Raw genomic sequence first — 20,181 nt, 5'->3', positions numbered from 1 at the left:
CATTATCTTATTGAAATTTCACAACAATCCCAAGAGGGAGGTTGTCATTATCCCCATTTACAGATACGGTAACGGAGGCCCGGAGGCTGAGAGAAATTAAGTTGCTCTCTCAAGGCCACACAGTCAGTAAGTGGAAGAGAGGAACTTGATCCCAGATATGTCCAATTCCAAGCTATTCTCTTAAGACTTATGTTACAACACACAAGCATAAAAAAAGCTCTCTCTTGAAGTATGAGAAGACCTAATAATATTTGACTAAGTGAAGTGAAATAAAAGAAAAAAAAAGAGACCAGGTCTCCCTTGGAGGAAAGATATGGATTCCATAAGGTAGATCAACCCAGCTGGGCTTGAAATAGCCTGTATTTCCAGGGAAAACTCAGAATTGTTTTAGAACATTGAAAAATATAATTAAAAAGAATAATATGCTCACGTTACTCAAAAGCCAGAGTGTAAATATTTAAAGTGAGAAGTCTCTCTCAGCTTTGCCACCACTACACAGTACTGATGCCAACCACTGCTGCCCAGAGGTAACAACTATTTTTAGACTTTTGGTATCCTTTCAGAGTTGCTGTCTCTTCTGCATGGATAAGCATATATATGAATAGATAGATTCTGAGCAAGGTGAAGAAGTCTTAAAGGCTTGCAATTCTTAAGAAATGCTACTTTTGAGTGATGAGAGACTATAAACTGGGTAATTCCAGTTTATGGAATTCTATAATTCCTTGCATGACTCTGACATAAAATGGTGAGATGCCAGAGGCACATGGCTATTACCTTTGTTCCCATACATGTGGTAGCAATAAGAGTCCTTCAGTGAGTGGTGAGAAGGTAGCAAGTATGAAACAGAGGTCTTTATTTAATTGGGGGAGGGTGAAGTTATGATTAGAGCAATTGTGCAGAGTTTATCATCCAAATGGGATCCCTTCGAAAGGGGCACTATTAGTAATTACACTATGACAACAAATCTGTGATTGTTCCAGCAGGTAAATGTAAGTGGTCACTAAAGACTCCTTAACTACTCGAGCACTAAAGACACTCAAGACTAAATAAGAAAGGGTCAAAAGTAAGGGTTACCCAAATATTTAGGACCTGAGAACTTTCTTGGGAACCCCACAAGAGCACTAGCCAGCTTTTATTCCGAATTATGTTAAAAACAACAAAAACCTAATTCTTCAAGAAGTTAAGAGTCTTAAGTAGGGGGTGGGAGGGGTGATTCCCTTGAGCTAAATACATTTGGGAAACGGTGTATACAAAGGTCCCATTTGAGTTGCAAAAAATGTACTAATAATATTAGAGGTCTTGAGGATTAGTGCAGTAAAGTAACATTTTAACTTTACCTACCCAAGTTTTCCAAACTAACTTCTCAGACGACCCATTAACAAATTTGTAGGATAAGGTCAGTGAAAATCATTGGCTAACAAACTGACTTGAGTTCTTGCTAACCCTCTGGGATGGATTCACAGTTGTCTCATGCAAAGAGAGTCAGGCAAAGCCAGGTAATGTGGTGACTGTGAACGTGGGCTCCAGAGGCACACCGTCTGGGTCAGAAGCCTGGTTCTGCCACTGAGTGCTCGTGTCCCGGGGGCTAATTACCTAACCTCTCTGTGCCTCAGTATCCCCATATGCAAATGAGGATACCTGAGGTTGTTATGAAGATTAAATGAGAATAATCCATATAAAGTGCTTAGGATAGTGCCAGATATTTAAAAATTGCGTCAGTTAACATGAACTATTATTACTGTTGTCGTTAATGTTGTCATCGTTATTCTTAAGGTAGATATTGTAGAAGATCGGCTGGTATGGGATGATCGAGTGTTGTGATCATGACTTGTGAAACAGGAGTGAGGAAAGAAGAGAGGACATTAACCTGAAGACACGAATCATTCAACAAAACTTCTGAGTGTTGGGCTTCCCTGGTGGTGCAGTGGTTGAGAGTCCGCCTGCCGATGCAGGGGACACGGGCTCGTGCCCCGGTCCGGGAAGATTCCACATGCCGCGGAGCGGCTGGACCCGTGAGCCATGGCCGCTGAGCCTGCGCGTCCGGAGCCTGAGCTCCGCAACGGGAGAGGCCACAACAGTGAGAGGCCCGCGTACCGCAAAAAAATTTCTGAGTGTTTATAATGTTGTGGTTTCAGAGATAAACGACCGATCCTTTCTCTCCAGTTCTCTCCGGACACTCAGTTTAATGTGGCATTGGGGTGCGGGGCAGATGAATGAGCACACAGCTTGGCAGAATCCTAAAAGTGACGGTAGCAAAGAGAGGGAATGATAATTTTGCTCGAAGGGGTGATGGAGGGAAACTAGGTTTGCAGAAGGTTTCACAAGTGAAGACTGACCCAGGAGGTTGCCTTAAAAGAAAAAGAAGATTCTGCCTTACAGAAATAAATGTGACTGCATTCCAGAGCTGACCTACAGAATTCCTACAGGCGAGTTAGGGATTAAAAATTCTGCCCAGCAGCATACCTATCTATATGTTAGAAACCCAAGGATGCATGTGGGTCCTATGGATTTTAGAGAAACTTTAAACACAAACTATGTATAGCTTGTTGTCGAGGCCCAGGAAAACTTACTACAAAGGTACTCAGTTTGCGAGAAAGCACTGGCAGGAAGAGGACAGATACAGCAGGTACTTGGGCAGCATTCTCCGTGGCAAGGCCCATGTGCATCAGAAGGGCCTGGAGCTTTCTTCGAAATGCAGATTGTCAGACCCACTGAATCAGAATCCTCAGGACTGCAGTCTAAGAAGCTGCATTTGGAAGAAGCACCCTGATGGATGGTTCTGAGGGAGAGTAAAGTTGGAGGACCCCTACTCTGAGGTGTACTCCTACAATGCTGTACTTTACAATTTTCCAGTAGACATACTTTGGCCATGAAGACATGCTGTAAGTAGCCTATGAACAGATGTAACTCCCCACTCAAATTTTTTTCACCCCAAAGTAGACGTGAGCTTGTGCACAGAATGCAGAGAAAATGTTCTCAGAATAGAGCTTATTATATTAAAGCCTCAAAGAGAATAGAAAAGTTAGTCTCTTTAAATGATACTTTAACCAAATTTGAACAGGGCCTAATAGCTCTATCACTAAGCTTCATATGGGTTTGAAATTAAATAAAAATATCCTACAAGTGTTTATACCAAACTGACTTTAGTGAACTATTCTTTTTCTTTTTAAATTAAATGAACCCTTCCTTATTTATTACATTGGATTAGGATACCATATATTTTTCTTGAAGACTTTTCAATTAAGCTGGGTTTATTTACATATTTTCTTGAGGACATGAAGCCTTTCCACTGTTGATATAATTCAAGCTTCCACCAGATTGTGGAGGAAAATCCTCTAAACAAGCTCCACGATTCTCTACACTTTTCCACTCCCTAAGTTCTCGCATCCTGCCAGAGGCCCTGGCAACTGATGAATATTTATATTCATGCCGGGCTTCAAAAACCAGTAACAGACTTTAAAAGCCAACACACTGGAGTGCAGTTTAGTTATCGAACCAGCCCCTAAAACTGGCATCCATGGTCAACACACCCTTTCTGGTCTCCTGGCCCTATAACAAAGACAACCAGACAGCCAAGTTACAGCTGACATTTGCATGGCACTCCACAGAATGCAAAATATTTGCACTATAACACTTCCATGTGTTTATGAAAGGGTTTGTTATGGTTTCATCCTCTTATTATTATTTAACCCTGAGGGAGCAGATGAGAGAACTGAGGCTCAGCCGTCAAGGGACTTGTCCAAGGGCACTGAATGAGGGGCAGAGCTGAGGTACAGGGCAGCCAACTATGGTGCATGGCTGCTCTGTAACAAAAGTGGAATTAAGAGAATGTTTGCTATTTATGAATTTTCTATCAAATGCTGTGATGTTGCTGAGCCAGCTGCATAATCCCACTTTTTAAAGCTTATCTGCTCCCCAAGATAAAGCAACTCCTTGAACCAAAAAATAAGGCGGATGGGTCTTACACATCAGAGAAGAGAAAAAAAAATAAAGAAAATAAAAATTATGTGTCCACCCTGCTCCACTCCTGAAAAAGTCCTGCTCGTCCTTTAAGGCTCAGTTTAAACACCACCTCTTCCAAGAAGGTTTTCCAAATCCAGCGGCGAAGTAATCTCCCAAATCCAAAGAAAAGAATAAAGTGTTCCCTCTTCTAGTGTATTTTCTGCCTCGTGGGAGAATTAAATTCCTACCTTACCTTACTTGATTATAATCCTTGACAACTAAGGTACCACTCTATTCATTTCTCTATTCTTCAAAGTGCATAATAACACCTGCCCTCCAGCTACCATGGAGTGAAACAAACCCCACTGCTCTAATCTGCTTCCATGGAACCTATCACTATCTTTTCCAGCAATTCATGAAGATGTGTCAGGAAATCAATTCAATTTCATATATCTAGAGCTTAACAAATAAATTTATTTATACTCCATGGACAATATACATTTTCTTTTCTTTTTTTTGTCTACTGCTTTTCTCCCCGTCCTTTGCCAGAACATACAGAATGACCAGCCACTTTTGTTTGGCGAAGTGACCATATTTAGCTAACTCAATCCCTACAGCAAATGTTCTGGAATCTTTCATGAAAATATCCCAAAACCATCTGTTTGAGTATTTTAGGAGCAGTGACTTCTTGGCCTCAGCTTGGGCATCTGTCAAATATGTATCCTGGCATAGCCTCCCCACATTCTTGACAAAACCTTTCCGCAATAACTGTATGAAAAGGTTAAGCTAGTCCAGCATTTTATAGCCATGTCTGGCCGTAAGAGGCCAGATCCCATTAAAGGTAAGCAAATGGTAAGATGCGATTTGCTGGGCCCCTTAAGGTGAACTATCTCATTCCAAGTATCAAGATACACTGAAGCTCTAAAACTCCAGGATATAACCTTGAAAAAAGAAAACCCAGTGTGCTTACCGCTGGCTACCTCCAGCGGTAAGTGGTTTCTACCCCCCTTTCTAACCTTTTTTCCCTGCTCTTAATGCTCAGGTATCCTCCATTGTTTTATTTAGATCAGGATGCCTTGTAGAGGTTGTAACCTGGACACCCCGTTGTTTGGCCTGTACAGTGTTGTATTCTTCTTAGAGTTAGTGGTCCACGTTTTAAAAAATTGAAAAATTTAACCTCAAAATCTGTGGTTTTGATTTTTTTTTCTTTAATAATCATAAGACCTGACCAAAACGGGCCCACATTCCCACACGGCAACCATGGTCTTGAGGTAAGTTGTGGCTGCCGCCTTTAGAAGGAGAACACCTTGCCTGGTTTACCACAGGTCCTCCCTGGCCATCACCACCCAGTTACATTCAGCTCCCGGGCTCGGCAGCCATTTGTGTAGATGACTCCTCCTTACAGAAATAAATGGGACTACATTTCAGAGCCAACCTACGGAACTCCTATGGGCTCTTTGGAATTAGAATTCTGCCCCGCAGTATACCTGTATGTCAGAAACTGAAGGGCATGTGCAAGTCCCATGGATTTTAGAAATAATTTAAACCTAAATTATGTATGGTCAGTGAGTGTCTACGGAAGGTCTGCTGGGGAAAAAGGTAGGAAGGTTAAGAGTAATAATAATTTGTTTTCATAACACTTGTTATTTAGTTACAGGCATCAAAATCTCCCCCTAATTTCTATAGAATGTGTTCGCTGAGTCTCAGAGAGGTGGTGAATTTACCAAATTTCTAAATATCCTGGGAGAAGTTGAACTTGGATTTTCCATACCAGTTTGGAGCGCTACACAGTAAACAGACTTTTAGCAGAAAAGCCTTCTCCCAGTCAGTCACTCATTCATTCACTTAACACATTTTTTACTGAGCACCAAAATGCCTGCTCTCTAGAAGCACAGATTCTAGTAGAGGGAAACCTAAGACACAAAACCTAAGACACATTAAACAAATGTGTATAAACAGGTCAAATAGTGGCAGGGGCTAGAAAAAAGTAAAGGGAGCGTGTGTGTTTTTGCTGGGGGGTGGTGAGGGGACAGTGGGGGTGAGGGGGAGACTATGCTATTTTATCCCTGCTATTTTAGTCAGGGAAGGCCTTTCTGGAAAGGTGACATTCGAGCAGAAATTTGAAGGAAGCAAGCGGGAGCCGTCTTGGGTGAAATCCTATCCATTCCTCAATGATCCTTCCCAAATATATCTTCCTTGAAGACTTTATTGACTAACCCTGTCAGAAAGTAAAATCTTTGTGATCAGTTATAATTTATTATTTATTCCTTGCCACAATAAATGCTCAATTAATCTTTAAAATGTATCTGCTGGGTCAAAAAAATTCCCAGGTTGTTCTGGGGGAACAGGAAGCCAGGGGAGGAGTGGGAAAAGAGTACTGGTTTTTTATAAGACATAAGAAACTATAAATGAATTGTTTTAATTAGGTAGCATATCTCAAATACTTTAATTAGGTAGCATATCTCAAATACTTTAATTAGGTAGCATACCTCAAATATCATATCTCAAATTTACCTAAGAAACGAATATTGCAATATAATCCTTTGGAAAAAGTTTATTCTAAATGAGTCCATTCGTAACTTAAGATAGGCATCCAAAAAAAAAAATCATCTTTTGATAACACTTGAAACTGGTAAAAATTACTGAATAACCCACACTCTGCAGAGATAGAATAATTCTGTTTTTCAGAGACATGTTGTTTTTTTAAGATTTAAAAAGGCATTTTTTATGGATAAATTCATAAGAAACTGGAAATTTAAAAAGGCATAAACTCTACCTTTCTTTGCTAGTTTGTTAAAGAAAAAGTTGAAAATTGAGTTAGGGTTATAATATAAAAATCTTAAGTTTTCTATTCTGTCCTTATGAAATTGGCTAACTTCAAATTATATTTAGAATTAAAAATAATAGAGCCAAATAGTTTTGTTAAAATAATCATAATTCTTTCATGTTGAGTCATACTTGGTATATTAAACTCATTTTTCCGTTAAAGAAAATAACTAAAAAAGGTCATTATAGTCAATCTCTTTTAAGAACTAAAAATCGTTTCCCTAAGTACATTAACTTGCTGTCTTAGAGATGGATTACTTCCCTAATGGTAGATATTTGGGTAAAATAAACTTTGGCAAATAACGTAACCAATCAATTTTACCACCAGTTGCCAAATAACAACAAAATAAATCACTTCTCTGAAACACTTTGGCAGCGCCCACCTTTCTGTAGTTTTGTCTTTCCACCCACTCACTCAGTGCTCCAGAATTAAGGCCACCATCCCACCTCTCCCCATTTCTGTCACCAGTCCTACTTTCAGAGATAGAAGAAGCCATGGAGACCACAGGCGGAAAAAAGAGGCCCAGAGGTTAATGCAGGGTTACAATGTGACCCCCATTAACTCCTGGTCGCTGGCTTCCCTGGGGAAAGGTGGTTTGGGATTATCAAAAGTAGCAAAGAATAATTCCTCCATTTAAAACAGAGCTTACAAACTTTGGGCTGGCAACACATTTTGGTTGGGCCCCCATAATTTTTTTTCTTTTTAAAACCGAGATAAAATTCATATCACATAAAAATCACCATTTGTAACCATCTGAAAAGGGTAAAACTTAGTGATTTTTATTATATTCACAATGGGCAACAATCATCACTATCTAATTCCAGAACACTTTCATCAACCCCAAAATGGGCCCTCATAATGTTTTAATTTTGTTTTTCTAATTAGTAAACACCATGTAAAAGTTGGGAGCATTGACCTAAAAATTCACATTTCCCATTTCTCAAGAAAAATCTGACCTTCTGGTAACATTTGGGGGCAGGGGGTACAAGGGGGTAAGAAACAGGTCCTGTCCAGTTTACCACCTGGCCACACGCCAACAGAGGCCAGGAAATGAACCAAGACCTGTGAGTTAGCCACCCCTGCTTTAAAGGCTCAGGGACTCAAATCCTTCTGAATCACTTTTCAGACCTGGGTGTGACTCTGGCAGTGATTCCAAAGCGCTCGCAGCCCTCTGTTCCCCTAGCTGGCAATCAAGCTGAGCAAGAAGACTTCCTAGTTCTGACTTGTCAACACATATCTAGGCTTCCACCACCTTCTAGACTCACCTTTCCCTCCAAATGCCTTGCATTTTCCACCCCAGCATATTTGATGAAATCTCTCTCTTCACTGAAGAAGCCATCCTGTATGTACCTGAGCAGCACTCTAAACCCTCATCCTTTGAGCACCACTGTCACAACTTGCCTTTGTTTTGTTTTTTATAAAAAAATTTACACAATTTTAAAAGGCTGCTTTCCATGTACAGTTACTACAAAATTTTGGCTATATTCTCCATGCTGGACAATACATCCTTAAGCCAACAGTTTGTACCTTCCACTCCCCCGCCCCACTAGTAACCACTTCTTTGTTCTCTATATCCATGAGTCTCCTTGTTTTTTGTAATATTCACTAGTTTATTGTATTTTTTTTTTTTTTTTTTTTTTTTTTGCCGTACGTGGGCCTCTCACTGTTGTGGCCTCTCCTGTTGCGGAGCACAGGCTCTGGACGCGCAGGCTCAGTGGCCATGGCTCATGGGCCCAGCCGCTCCGCGGCATGTGGGATGTTCCTGGACCGGGGCACGAACCCGTGTCCCTTGCATCGGCAGGAGGACTCTCAGCCACTGCGCCATCAGGGAAGCCCAGTTTATTGTATTTTTTAGATTCCACATATAACTGATAACATACAGTATTTGTCTTTCTCTGCCTGACTTATTTCACTTAGCATAAAGTCCATCTGTGTTGCTGCAAATACTTGCCTTTGTTTTCTACTTACTATCTGTATTTTATTTCCCTCTGGTTACTTGTTATTTAAAAAAATTTATTTATAAAAGGAACCATATACACAATGTGAATGGAAACTGGTACTCCTCCCCTAAATATACCATAATCATAAAAATCATTAAAAATTTGTTAAATCATAAAAATTATTTCAATGAGGAACCCCCCCCCATTACTGTTCATTTCTAGCCAGATATCGCTGTCTGCCAAAGGCCATGAGCCCCATGTCTACCTGCGTGGCACAAAAGGGGTGAGTCAGTGTGAATAAGGTGGCAAAGGTCACACAGCCCCAAACAGGCATTCTCTGGGAATGATGCAAAGGATTCCAAGGGAGCTGAAAGGGACTAATCGTCTTGTAAAGTTACTGAAGATGATCTAACTCTGTGCCTGCGGCCTCCTAAAATCATTTACCGTACCGCCACCAACGGTACATGCACCACATTTTGGGAAATCCTGTCCAAAGCTTCCTGCCAATGCATTCACCTCAACAGTTGTGCCTCAGATGTCTCGGCCACGGATAGCCCTTCCTGAACCTCTCTAACCCGGATGTGGCATCCCCCTTGTATGTACTTCCTCGTGTACACGTCTGACATCTTCTCCGGACTGAAAGCCCCTCAAGGACAGAGACAGGTCTTCCATACTACGTAATCTTCTCTGGTGAAAGCTACTGGCATTAACTTACACCTGGTCAGATTCCTGGCATATGCCTGTCTTGACATCCCCAGCAAGGAGAGTTTTGAAGTGACTTTAAAAAATTGCAAACCAGTTTCTAAATGAACTAAAATATGTCCTAATAGATAAAGTGCCCAATATGGTGAAAGGCACAGGGATAAATAACTGCATACCTTTGTTCTTTCTTAAATTTGAGGATTTTATAAAGCACTGAATACAATTACTATTGGTATGCTAAGTAAGAGCTATCCTATTTAGGTCAGATTTTGTTTTAAAGGTAAGGAAGTGTGCCTAGCAGGCTGGGAAGGGGGTTAGGTGTCTAGGCTTTGTTTCTGGGGTGGACAGAGGGGTTGAGCACCTTCTGTGATGACTCGGGGTGTCACACATGCCCAGGAAGAATCGGTTCACACTACCTGGCTCAACTTGATAAAGAGACACAGGACAAAGATTTCCACAGGCAAATAAAAGCAGTGCCTACTAACCTAACATTTATATATATATATATATATATATATATATATATATTAGGAGACAATTTGTGATGCTCAAGTTTGTACTTTTATGGTATCCAGATTAATCTTCTAAAAGATTGGAGGCCTTATAAGATCAGTACACATGGTGCACATGATGCTCATTTATAAGGCTAGAAATAAAATTTTCTGAGTCAAATGATTAGCAAGTTTTATGATCATATCTTTGTTCTTGGGAAATATTCCTGATCATACCTAGTGGTTATTTTATATTGATAAATAACAGAACCTCAAATTAAAGCATTGTTTCTATGGAGAAAGACAATCTACTTTTTTTGAAATTTTCTTTTTCATATGATTTCTAATACCCTCATTCCTGCAAAAATAGAAGATATCTTAGAAGAATAATGTTGAATTTATCTCTAAGGCGAGACAATGTAGATTGTAAAGATTACATGCTTAGGAAAAAGATGAATCAAGTCTTTAGAATGTATGATTTGAGTCAGTTTCTAAATCTGAAAATTAAATCTATCCTAACCGAAAAGTTTCCCCCTTGAACTAATCTCCTGTTAATTTTCAATTCATGTCATTCAGTCTACTCCTGCTTTGAAAAGGATGGTGAGGGGAGTTAACAAATTTGCCAGAAACAATGGCTTTTCCTCTTACATTTTCAGCAGCCTTTTTTTTTTCCTTTTGGCTGTGTTTGGTCTTCGTTGCTGTGCGCAGGCTTCCTCTAGTTGCGGCGAGTGGGGACTACTCTTTGTTGCAGTGTGTGGGCTCTAGGCACATGGGCTTCAGTAGTTGTGGCTCGCGGGCTCTAGAGCACAGGCTCAGTAGTTGTGACTCACGGGCTCTAGAGCAGAGGCTCAGTAGTTGTGGTGCACGGGCTTAGTTGCCCCGCGGCATGTGGGATCTTCCCAGACCAGGGTTCAAACCCGTGTCCCCTGCATTGGCAGGCAGATTCTTAACCACTGCGCCACTAGGGGAGCCCCTTTCAGCATCCATTTTTAATGCCATTTGTTGATCTTAGAATGAAGGAAACAGATGCTACTGTTGGACATGAAATGTCATCTCATACAGTATTTTTAAGCTGTCAGCTGTACAGTTAGTCTTTATTTAGGCAATGGACAAGTGCTTCTCTGTACCTTTATTTCCCCAAAACATACAAATACACAAATGCCAGAACTCCACCCACTTTCCAATGCAGGGCACAATCTATAGGAAATATCCAAAATGAATTCTGCCATATTTTCCCTGTTGACAAATCAAAATGAAATCTTTTTCCACTACATACTACAGAATAAAATAAAACCATATGCCATACTGACCCCACTGAAACTTAGAAACCATGTTTAAATGAATGTTTAGAGACTCTAGCTAACCTCAAAAGAAATTTAATTCTTGAATAGCAAGTGTCTAGCATCTATGAGTATTTTTCTTCCATTAAATTGGTATTATCACAAAATAGAGCAACCTTAGATACGGGCCAAAAAAAAAAGAGAATGTTTTAGAATTCTTGGATTAAGATTCTAGGTTCCAAATGTAGGCCTCAATAATCTCCCAGGTCTCCAAAGTTTTAATGGCTCCTAATAAAGTATCAAGGGGTCAGAGGTTGGGTCATCTTTTCCTGAGCTGACTTACAGCTCACTGCATTCTGATGGAGGAAAAAGAATCTGAAATATTTTAATACAGTATTTTTTTTCATCATGAGGGATAGCTGAAAAATGCCTGGAACACTAGTTGGAGGCTGGTGTTGGGTCAGTAGAGGTCTTAGTAACAGTTATTCCTTTGTCTTTGGGCTCAAGGCAAAGCAGTGGCCACTTTGGGAGCCCTCCTGGTCTTAGAGGCAAGATTTTCTTTTCAGGCACAATTCATATTATTTTGATCAGCCGTTTGCCTTTATCATCCATTATTTTATAGAACTTCTGAGCACGTATGTGCATGGTTAAAGAGGGCTGAGGCCTTTCATTTGCTGTCAAATTCTGATTAAGTCCATTTCTTATCTTCTAGATATAAATAAGTGAAAGATGAGATTTTAGTTGTTAGAAGGCTTCACCCAGCCCCAAAGCGTTTTACATCTGGATCTGCCCACTGTTTCTCTGTCCCTCAATCAACGAACATCTTTTTCTTCTCTAATCTTTCTCCTAAAATTGCTTTTTATTTTAAACTGATTTAACTAGTGATTAGCTACAATGGCTGGAACGCAAGAAGAACTCCACAGATGTATAATTCCAATGAGCTGAAACAGAGAGATGCTTCTGTGGCAACAAAAACTACAAAAAACTAATGAGAAAAACAAAGGGTATTTCAAACACAAGAGTTGCCTAAAACACTCCCTTTTCTATTGCCCCACAAGATGTGCCAGAAGCGCGCTGATAATGAAGCCCACCTGACCCAAATTTGAAAGACAACTCTCCAGTTCCCATCAACTTCTCAACAGAGTAATAAGTTAGCCTGTTACAGACTCCAGCAGCCTAGACAGATCTGGTCTGGTTAAAGCCCACCCATGGGTCTGTGCTGAGCCTAGGCATGACCACTGTGATTCAAAACACTAGGTAAGAGACTGATTATCACCCCGGAGGCCTCAAAGGAACCAGCAAAAAGAAAGTCCTAATAGGCCTTCTCTTAAATGCCCCTCATATGCACAGTATATTCTGAATGTCCATCTTGGTTTCAGCTGACAGCTGGCACCATGGATGGTATAACCACCTACCGAGCACACTCCCCTCCTGGACCTAAAACCCAGACAGCAAGGCCAGATGATGACTCATCATCAATGTTTGGATGATCCATCAATCTCATGAAAATAGCAGAGGTTTAAATTCTGCAAAATATTTTACCCTCTGGACCATATGTCTACCCTCACACTTCATTGGTTACCAAGCATTTTCCATTTCCCTACACTGCGCCCAACATCATAAAAACTAGAAAAGTCTTGCCACAACAAGGCGACAAAGATAGAGAAGTAGTCTTCACGACAAAGGTAGAGAAGATTAACATTTCAGATCAGGGAATCATTTTATTCAGTGAAAGTTTGGCTTGTATACACAGTTCCCCTTTTCCCACTGAAAACATCTGACTAGAACAGGTATAGGTTATTTGGAGCACAGGAGTCCTATATTTTTAAAAGACTTGATTTTTATCAAGTTCTAATCCAAGGCATAGCAGGGACTATTCTACTCTGTCCTGCCTCGAGCTCGAAAACAGAGAAGACAGTAAGGAGGACCACAGGAGAAGAAACATCATTTCAGAGTCACAGCTACATTCTGCTCAAGCATGGTAACTAGAATCCCGCTCTTTATAAATTTATGATTTATTTCTAAATTTGGCAAATAAAGCTGAGTTGTCCCAAAGAACCATTACTGACTTCATCCTAACCCAAACTAAAAATATTTTGCATGCATTTTGTATTTTAAATCATCATTCCCTGGCAAGTTTCTTATTTGAAAAACAAATAGAAGCTCAAACACCTGCACAGAGTTAAGAGAAACACTTTTTTGTTGTTGTTGTTAGAGACTCTCATCTAATAAATGTTGTCTCTAATTCAGCATTTCCAAAGAACATGGTATTAAGACTTCTTAAATCCCTAAGACCAAAAAGAAAAAAAAAATGCTGTTTAGAATAAGAAAGAAAGGAGAGAAAAAACTGTATTAGGAGAGGGAAAGTTATGTTATTTAGAGAGACAGCAAGACAAAATAAAATATGAAGTTGTCTTTGAAGTCCTGAAACAATAACTGTAGGCAGAGAGGTGCTAAAAAACCTTTTGGTATCTGTCAAAATAGTATAGATTCTTCCTAAGTTGCTAAGGGGCTATTTGACAAAAGAAATCGAAGAATCACTAGAATGATTGGAAATAACTTGGGGGAAAAAATGCTGCTTCAAGTAGACCTTAGATTCAAGAAGACAAGTCTTGAGTATATAGTTGTCTGGGCACGTCCTTGACGCTTTCAGTTTAAGCTGCTACATACGCAGGTGAAGATTATTTCCCCATTACCTACCTCAGAAGGGTGATGATTTCAAAGGAGCTAAAAATAAAGGAGGCAACAAGGAGAGAAAACTGACTCAAGCTGATTCTCACGTCTATTCAAATATCCTCTTATTTCATTAAAAGAAAAAAAAATCCACCAACACCATAAAGTTTCAATCTGTATAACAGAAAATGTCAGGTGAAGTGATGGCCTGGTAAAAGTGAGAAAGCCAAGTGGCTGCTGAGAGCTTCACACTTATCAGCCATGTTGAACTGAGTGACAAAGATCTATTCTGTCCAGAAATCCCCCACTTTATTTTTAAGCCTGGAAACTGGTTAGTCATATCTATACTGAACACTTCCTGTCCAGGGGCATGATGATGGCGACAAACTGCCAAGTTTAGTAGCTGCTTACATTCTGTCAATTGAGTCATTCATGGAATAAAAAACAGCATCAAACATTAAAAAACATCTGGCTAACTGAAGCTTTAAAAGATATACAAGGAAAACAGGTTTGACTATTTCACAGAATAAGGATAGATGGTGCCAGGAAAACAAAACAGAAAGAAAAGAACATACAATGTTACTCTAAGAGACTATTTTCTGGTAGTTTCTGTGATATTCCAGTATTACTACCAAATATAACAGTTCTCTCACTCCCCCTCTGGATGAAATAGTCCAATTGACATTCCACATCTTCATTTACAAAAAATGCCCCAAGATGCAGAAAGATCTCAAGGAACTAAGCAACAACGACAGAATCAATTTATTCCTTTTTATGTTTAATTTTAATCTAATTATATTTTAAAGGAAGGGTCACCTGAGAATTTTAAAGAAACAAGAATACGAGGGCCTGAAATACAGATCAGGAATGTCTTTATCCACTGGTCAAACACCATAATGTTACATAAAAATCCCATCTTTGAGAAAGAGAGGAATACAATTAAGCATTGTAAGAATGACCCTTTCCCTAGCAGCCCTGAGGGCTACGTCAGGCTTCAGTTATAATTTACCTGATTAACCCTTATACATGCTGAGACAAGCCCGCTGAAGTTCCACTGCTGAGAAGCACAAGGAACACCTCCCCGCCCCCCCCCCGCCCCCGCCCCCGCCCCAAGCGCTGGCAGAGGAACAGCCCCAAAGTATGCTGGGATGGACGGCGACGACAAGAACGTCGAGTAACAGCTCCTGCACTTCCAGGGTTATCCCCTTGATCATCAAGTCAGAGCAAATGATCGTGTGAGCCAAATAATGGACACCAGCTCTGCCCATAAAAACCCTCCGCCTGAGATTCTTCAGTGAGCTTGCTCACTTAGCAAGTGAGACTTGCTAATGAGTGAAGCCCGCAGAAATTAGGCGCAGCTTCATTGGGGGAACGGGTGACGATGGTTTTCTCCTCCTCCAACAGCCATGCACTAAAGGTCCCACTGGCCTTCCATCCAAAGGATGGTACGGTACGGCTGACTGCTTTGAGAGGACTCCGCCGGGCTGGCATTACTGCTTTTCTAATTCATCATCTGCCATTGGCAAGCTTTTAGAGGAAATCATTTTTATAACCCGGTAGAAAGTCACCAGGAATCCAAGCCAACACAACACAGCCCTTGCTTCAGACCGGCCCAATTTAGCCATTGGAAAAGCAGCAGCATTCCTCAACGTCACGTCCTTGTTTATGGGCCCCTGCATTAATCCTGCCTGAGAAGAACTGGAGTGCTCGTGTGTCCTCCAAACGCCACTATGTTCACGGGCTCCAAGCTGCATCTTAACTTTGGAGACCAGCACTCCTTCATACCTCCTGTTAACTGCACAAGCAAACAAAATAAACTGCCAAAACTTCTCACCTCAGTCACGGTGGTCTCTTGCCTCTCTAGTGTTGCATAAATTATCTGTTTTTTTTTTCCATTTCCAAGTTATTTCCTTACACCTCCCTTCCCCTCTCTCTCCTAGGAGGCTCCGCATCAAGTCTGGGTCCCACCCTGTGCCTGCCACTGCCTGCTATTCCCCCTCCCTCCCACTCACTATTTCTTCCTCATTGTTCCCTTGAAATGTCAAAACCTGCCAAATGGCCACTCCCTCGACTTCCTTCACTATTCTTTTTCCCAGTAGTTCTTCTCCTTCCCTTTTGTTGGCGCTACTGGCCCCTGAATTCTACCTCCTTGGAAACTCTGGAGAGACTCCTTCTTTAATTATCTCCTTTGTCTGAAGAACCTGAGTCCACGGTTTAGACTTGTGATACTGGAGAGGGGTGCATTTTCATTCTAGCTGTTTCATAACTGACTTAATTCTAATTTTAACCCTCAAAGGTGAAAATGTTTTGTAAGTGCTTTACAATAAGGAGAACAGTCAGTGCACTAATACTTTACTGTTATCAGGTAACTTTTCAGAAGAAAAACATTCCTTGGAGCAAGCCCATCCTTGCTTGCTTTTTACAGAATGGGAAATGAGTACTTCTTAACCAGGTAAATATTGTAGGTAGGCCACGGGTGAGTTCTGTCTTTGTGATTATAAGTCTCCTTATTTATCCAGCACCTCCTGGGTGAAGCTGTCTAATCAATGATACAAGCATTATCTCATTGGTGCTCACCTCAGGAGAGATTAAAAATTCCTCAGAATGGCTCAACTTACTAGTGTGGCTCAAATCCTATTTAACATGTAAAAGCCTAAAACCCTCAGAGCTTCAGAGTATATGTCAAATCTAGGGTACCCCTGGCAGAACCACCAGTGGTTTTCCAAAACATGCATTCCTGTCATATGGAGAAAAAATAAATAAATAAAATGGGGCAGAGAGGAAGTGAAGGTGAAAGGGAAGAGAGAAAAATTCCCTAATTCTCAGACTGGCCAAAACTTTTTCCCAGTATGAAGAGCTGGATTAAATTTCCTACCTATATTCACTTCTTACCCTTAAGCACCAGGGCTGATTTTGTGCAATGCCACAGGGAGAGGTCAGAGGTGATGGTGGTGGAGATCAGGAAGGAAGCTACTGGCAACTAGGACTTGGAAGGTCCTAGGATGATCAAAGTCTCCCTTCCTCAGGAGCCTGGGTGCTTGCTCACAGCTGGGGCAGTCATCCCCTGGGCCCTGCAGGCCTTCCCTCATTTCCTAGGGTGTCCACTAAATATTGATGGAACACTCATGAGGTATTCTTAGCAGATGAACTCTTCAAATACAGGCTCAAAGCTTTTGCTGAGGCCCAAGGAGAAGACAGCAAAGCAATTTTCTACAGCACCTCTCTTTAGACATGGCTGACCCACTGCTTCCATGGGGTTCTTATCCTCCTGGCTTGTAAAGCCCTGTTCTCTCCTTGGTTTCCTCCTACCTCTTGAGTGTCTCTATTTCTGTTTCCTTTACTGGATACATCTAGCTCTTTCCCTTACAAAAGTGGGTATTCTGAGAGACTAACTCCACAGACCAGCCCCCACCTCTCTCTTCAATCTTACCCTCAGAGATCACATAAGGGAAATCAATTCTCCTCTTCTGAGTGGAGAGTCACATACTTTTCTGCCCAGGGTCCTTTACCAGGGCTCAGCTGATCCTCCAGACCAACCCAGGGTTCTTGTCAGCTTAGTATTCCTACAACACTACTTTGCACCTACCCTATTCCAGCTCAAAACACCCCGGTTCTTTTTTTTTTTTTTTTTTTTTTTTTTTGCGTTACGTGGGCCTCTCACTGTTGTGGCCTCTCCCGTTGCGGAGCACAGGCTCCGGACGCGCAGGCTCAGCGGCCATGGCTCACGGGCCCAGCCGCTCCGCGGCATGTGGGATCTTCCCGGACCGGGGCACGAACCCGTGTCCCCTGCATCGGCAGGCGGACTCTCAACCACTGCGCCACCAGGGAAGCCCAACCCCCCGGTTCTTTACAATAATTGTGTTTGCCTCCTAAATGGTATCTCAGGCATGCTTTAGTCTAATGTCAATGCCTTCATTTTTCTAATGAGGAAACTGAAGTTCTGAGAGACTAATCAGCGACTGAAGGTTGCACAGACAACCAAGGGCAAAGTCAGGAGTACAGCTGGTCTCCTGATTCCCAGTGCCTTGTATGCTACCCATAATGTCCCTCTGAGCAGCTTGGCTTCTAGGCTGGCGCCGTGTACCACTGCAATACAGCCCACCAACGCTGCCCATGAACCCTCCACTCCACACTGCCGTAAACCTCCTTCCTTCACTCTCCTCTGCTCTCCCCTAAAGGGCCTTGCTGAAGTCCCAGCTAACCCCTCTGTGAAGGCACTGCTGCCCACGACAATGTCTGGTGAACACTCTCTCCTCTAGATTCTCAAAGGGTTGCTGCCCCATCTTCTGACCTGTACCCATCCTAAACTCCCCATCATGTATTTTGTCCTATGAATGCACACGTCCTGTGTGTGATGGCCTGAACCAGGAGTTCTGTCAGGGCGGGGCCCTCTATACACACAATCTGCTTCTCCAGGCCCCGCCAGAGGAAGTACTAACTCAGCCAACATTTGTTGCTATGAGAATCCCAGGGAAGACAGCAGTGATTGAGGGAGAGAGGCTGCACCTGGGAAACAGGACTGTCCATGGTGAGCAGAACAGCCTGTACTTCTGGGGACACCTCTGGTCCCCAGCTCCTCAGCCTAGCAGAGGGGGCCACATGAAAACACATACCTGGGCCAGGTGAGCTGGCATCAAGGATACATGGCAGGTCACACGGGAAGGAAAGTTCATGAATTCCTTATTTTCTTCCTGACAGTCAACCCTGACTTGGGGACATGAGGTCTTAAGGCTTCAGGCCTCAAGCTGTCCTGGTCACTTAGGGCATTACGCTTAGTGGCCTCTATGCTTTAGCATTTCCTTGGAAGAAACTTTACTCCCAGTTATCTATAAAATTAAATGTTGTTTGTCACGATGAAGGTGGAGACTGAATTCTAATGTAAGTCCACAGACGATGTTATGTATACAAACACAAACCCCCATACATCTTTAAAACCGTAAATACCATAGGTACCAACCTAACAACACAGGATTTACAGTCTTACAGATTCCCGGAGCAGCACTCCCTCAGCCATTTACTGCCCACCCTGCGGTCAGTCACTCAGGACACACTACAGATCTACGCCTAACTCTCCTTCAAGGTTTAGAACAAGATTTAAAACACATGATAAATATAATTGACATTGCTATATCTTATATACGAAATCTTTTTTTTTTTTTTTTTTATAATGGTATGCGGGCCTCTCACTGTTGTGGCCTCTCCCATTGTGGAACACAGGCTCCGGATGCACAGGCTCAGCGGCCACGGTTCACGGGCCCAGCCGCTCCGTGGCATGTGGGATCTTCCCGGACCGGGGCACGAACCCGTGTCCCCTGCATCGGCAGGCGGACTCTCAACCACAGTGCCACCAGGGAAGCCCACGAAAATTTTTAAGAGAGTAAATCCTAAGAGCTCTCATCACAAGGAAAAAAAATTTTTCCTGTTTCTTTAAATTTGTATCTATATGAGATGACAGATATTCACTAAACTTATTGTGATAATCATTTCATGATGGTAAGTCAAATCATTATGCTGTACACCTTTAACTTACACAGTGCTGCATGTCAATTATATCTTAACAAAACTGGAAGAAAAAAGATCTAAGCAATTGCTCTTTCAGGTATCTCGATCAGCGGCGGGGGGAGCAGTGGGCTGCTTCTCAAAAAAAGAACATGTTCTGACTCCCAGCATGCACCGGGCCCACAGTGCTCCGGGGAAAACCAGGCTGTGGGCTGCCCATCTGCTCCTGCAACTGCATGTCCAGTGTCTAATGCCCACTCCCTTCCCACCCACATACATGCACACCTTCTCCCCAAGGAAGAGCACCCCTGCCCAACCAACTACTGAGCTAATTTTCCTGAGTGATGTTCTCAAAGGAATGAAAACAAGTGAGCTCACTGTTAAATTGCCTCTCACTCAGTCTATCACCTTCAAAACCAGGGATCTAAAAGGATCTATTGCAGAGCTAAATTTTATTTCACAATGCCTCCTCATCTTTTACTTTCCTGAGGTACACATAAGAGAAGGTGAAATAAATTCCCCCAAAAGGTAATGAATGACACCCACACAAACAGATTAGGTTGTCCTGCTTCCAGGAGATCTCATGCAAAAATCCGGGATGCTGAAACCTAGGCTTGCAAAATTTCTTGTTTGCCAAACAGGCACAACGTGGGTAGAAAGGGCCTAAACATCACCTCTCTGGGCCTCAGTTCCTCATTTCTAAATGAAGAGGTTAGACGAAAGGACCTGCAAAGTTGCTTTTAACGCTAAAGCATGGTGACTGGGGAATCCCCTGGCAGTCCAGTTAGGGCTCTACCCTCTCACTGCTGATGGCCTGGATTCAATCC

General features: G+C 42.0%; 1 protein-coding gene across 5 annotated transcripts in view; it reads right to left on the bottom strand.

Moving 5' to 3' along the window:
- The window catches only part of TNFAIP8 (TNF alpha induced protein 8), a 131,425-nt gene that overhangs the window by 16,878 nt on the left and 94,366 nt on the right, over positions 1-20,181 (bottom strand). Inside the window, exon 1 of one of the 5 annotated variants that reach the window (XM_060091873.1) lies at positions 15,690-15,709. The exons of the other annotated variants lie outside the window; for them this stretch is intronic. The gene's annotated coding sequence lies outside the window, so the exon portion shown is untranslated. Of the gene's footprint in view, positions 1-15,689; positions 15,710-20,181 lie in introns of those variants that run through there. 5 annotated transcript variants of the gene reach the window in all.

Source organism: Mesoplodon densirostris, chromosome 3, assembly GCF_025265405.1.
Source record: "Mesoplodon densirostris isolate mMesDen1 chromosome 3, mMesDen1 primary haplotype, whole genome shotgun sequence".
Taxonomy (NCBI): domain Eukaryota; kingdom Metazoa; phylum Chordata; class Mammalia; order Artiodactyla; family Ziphiidae; genus Mesoplodon; species Mesoplodon densirostris.
The sequence above is the reverse complement of the archived record's forward strand: the minus strand, read 5'-3'. Positions and strand labels throughout refer to the sequence as shown.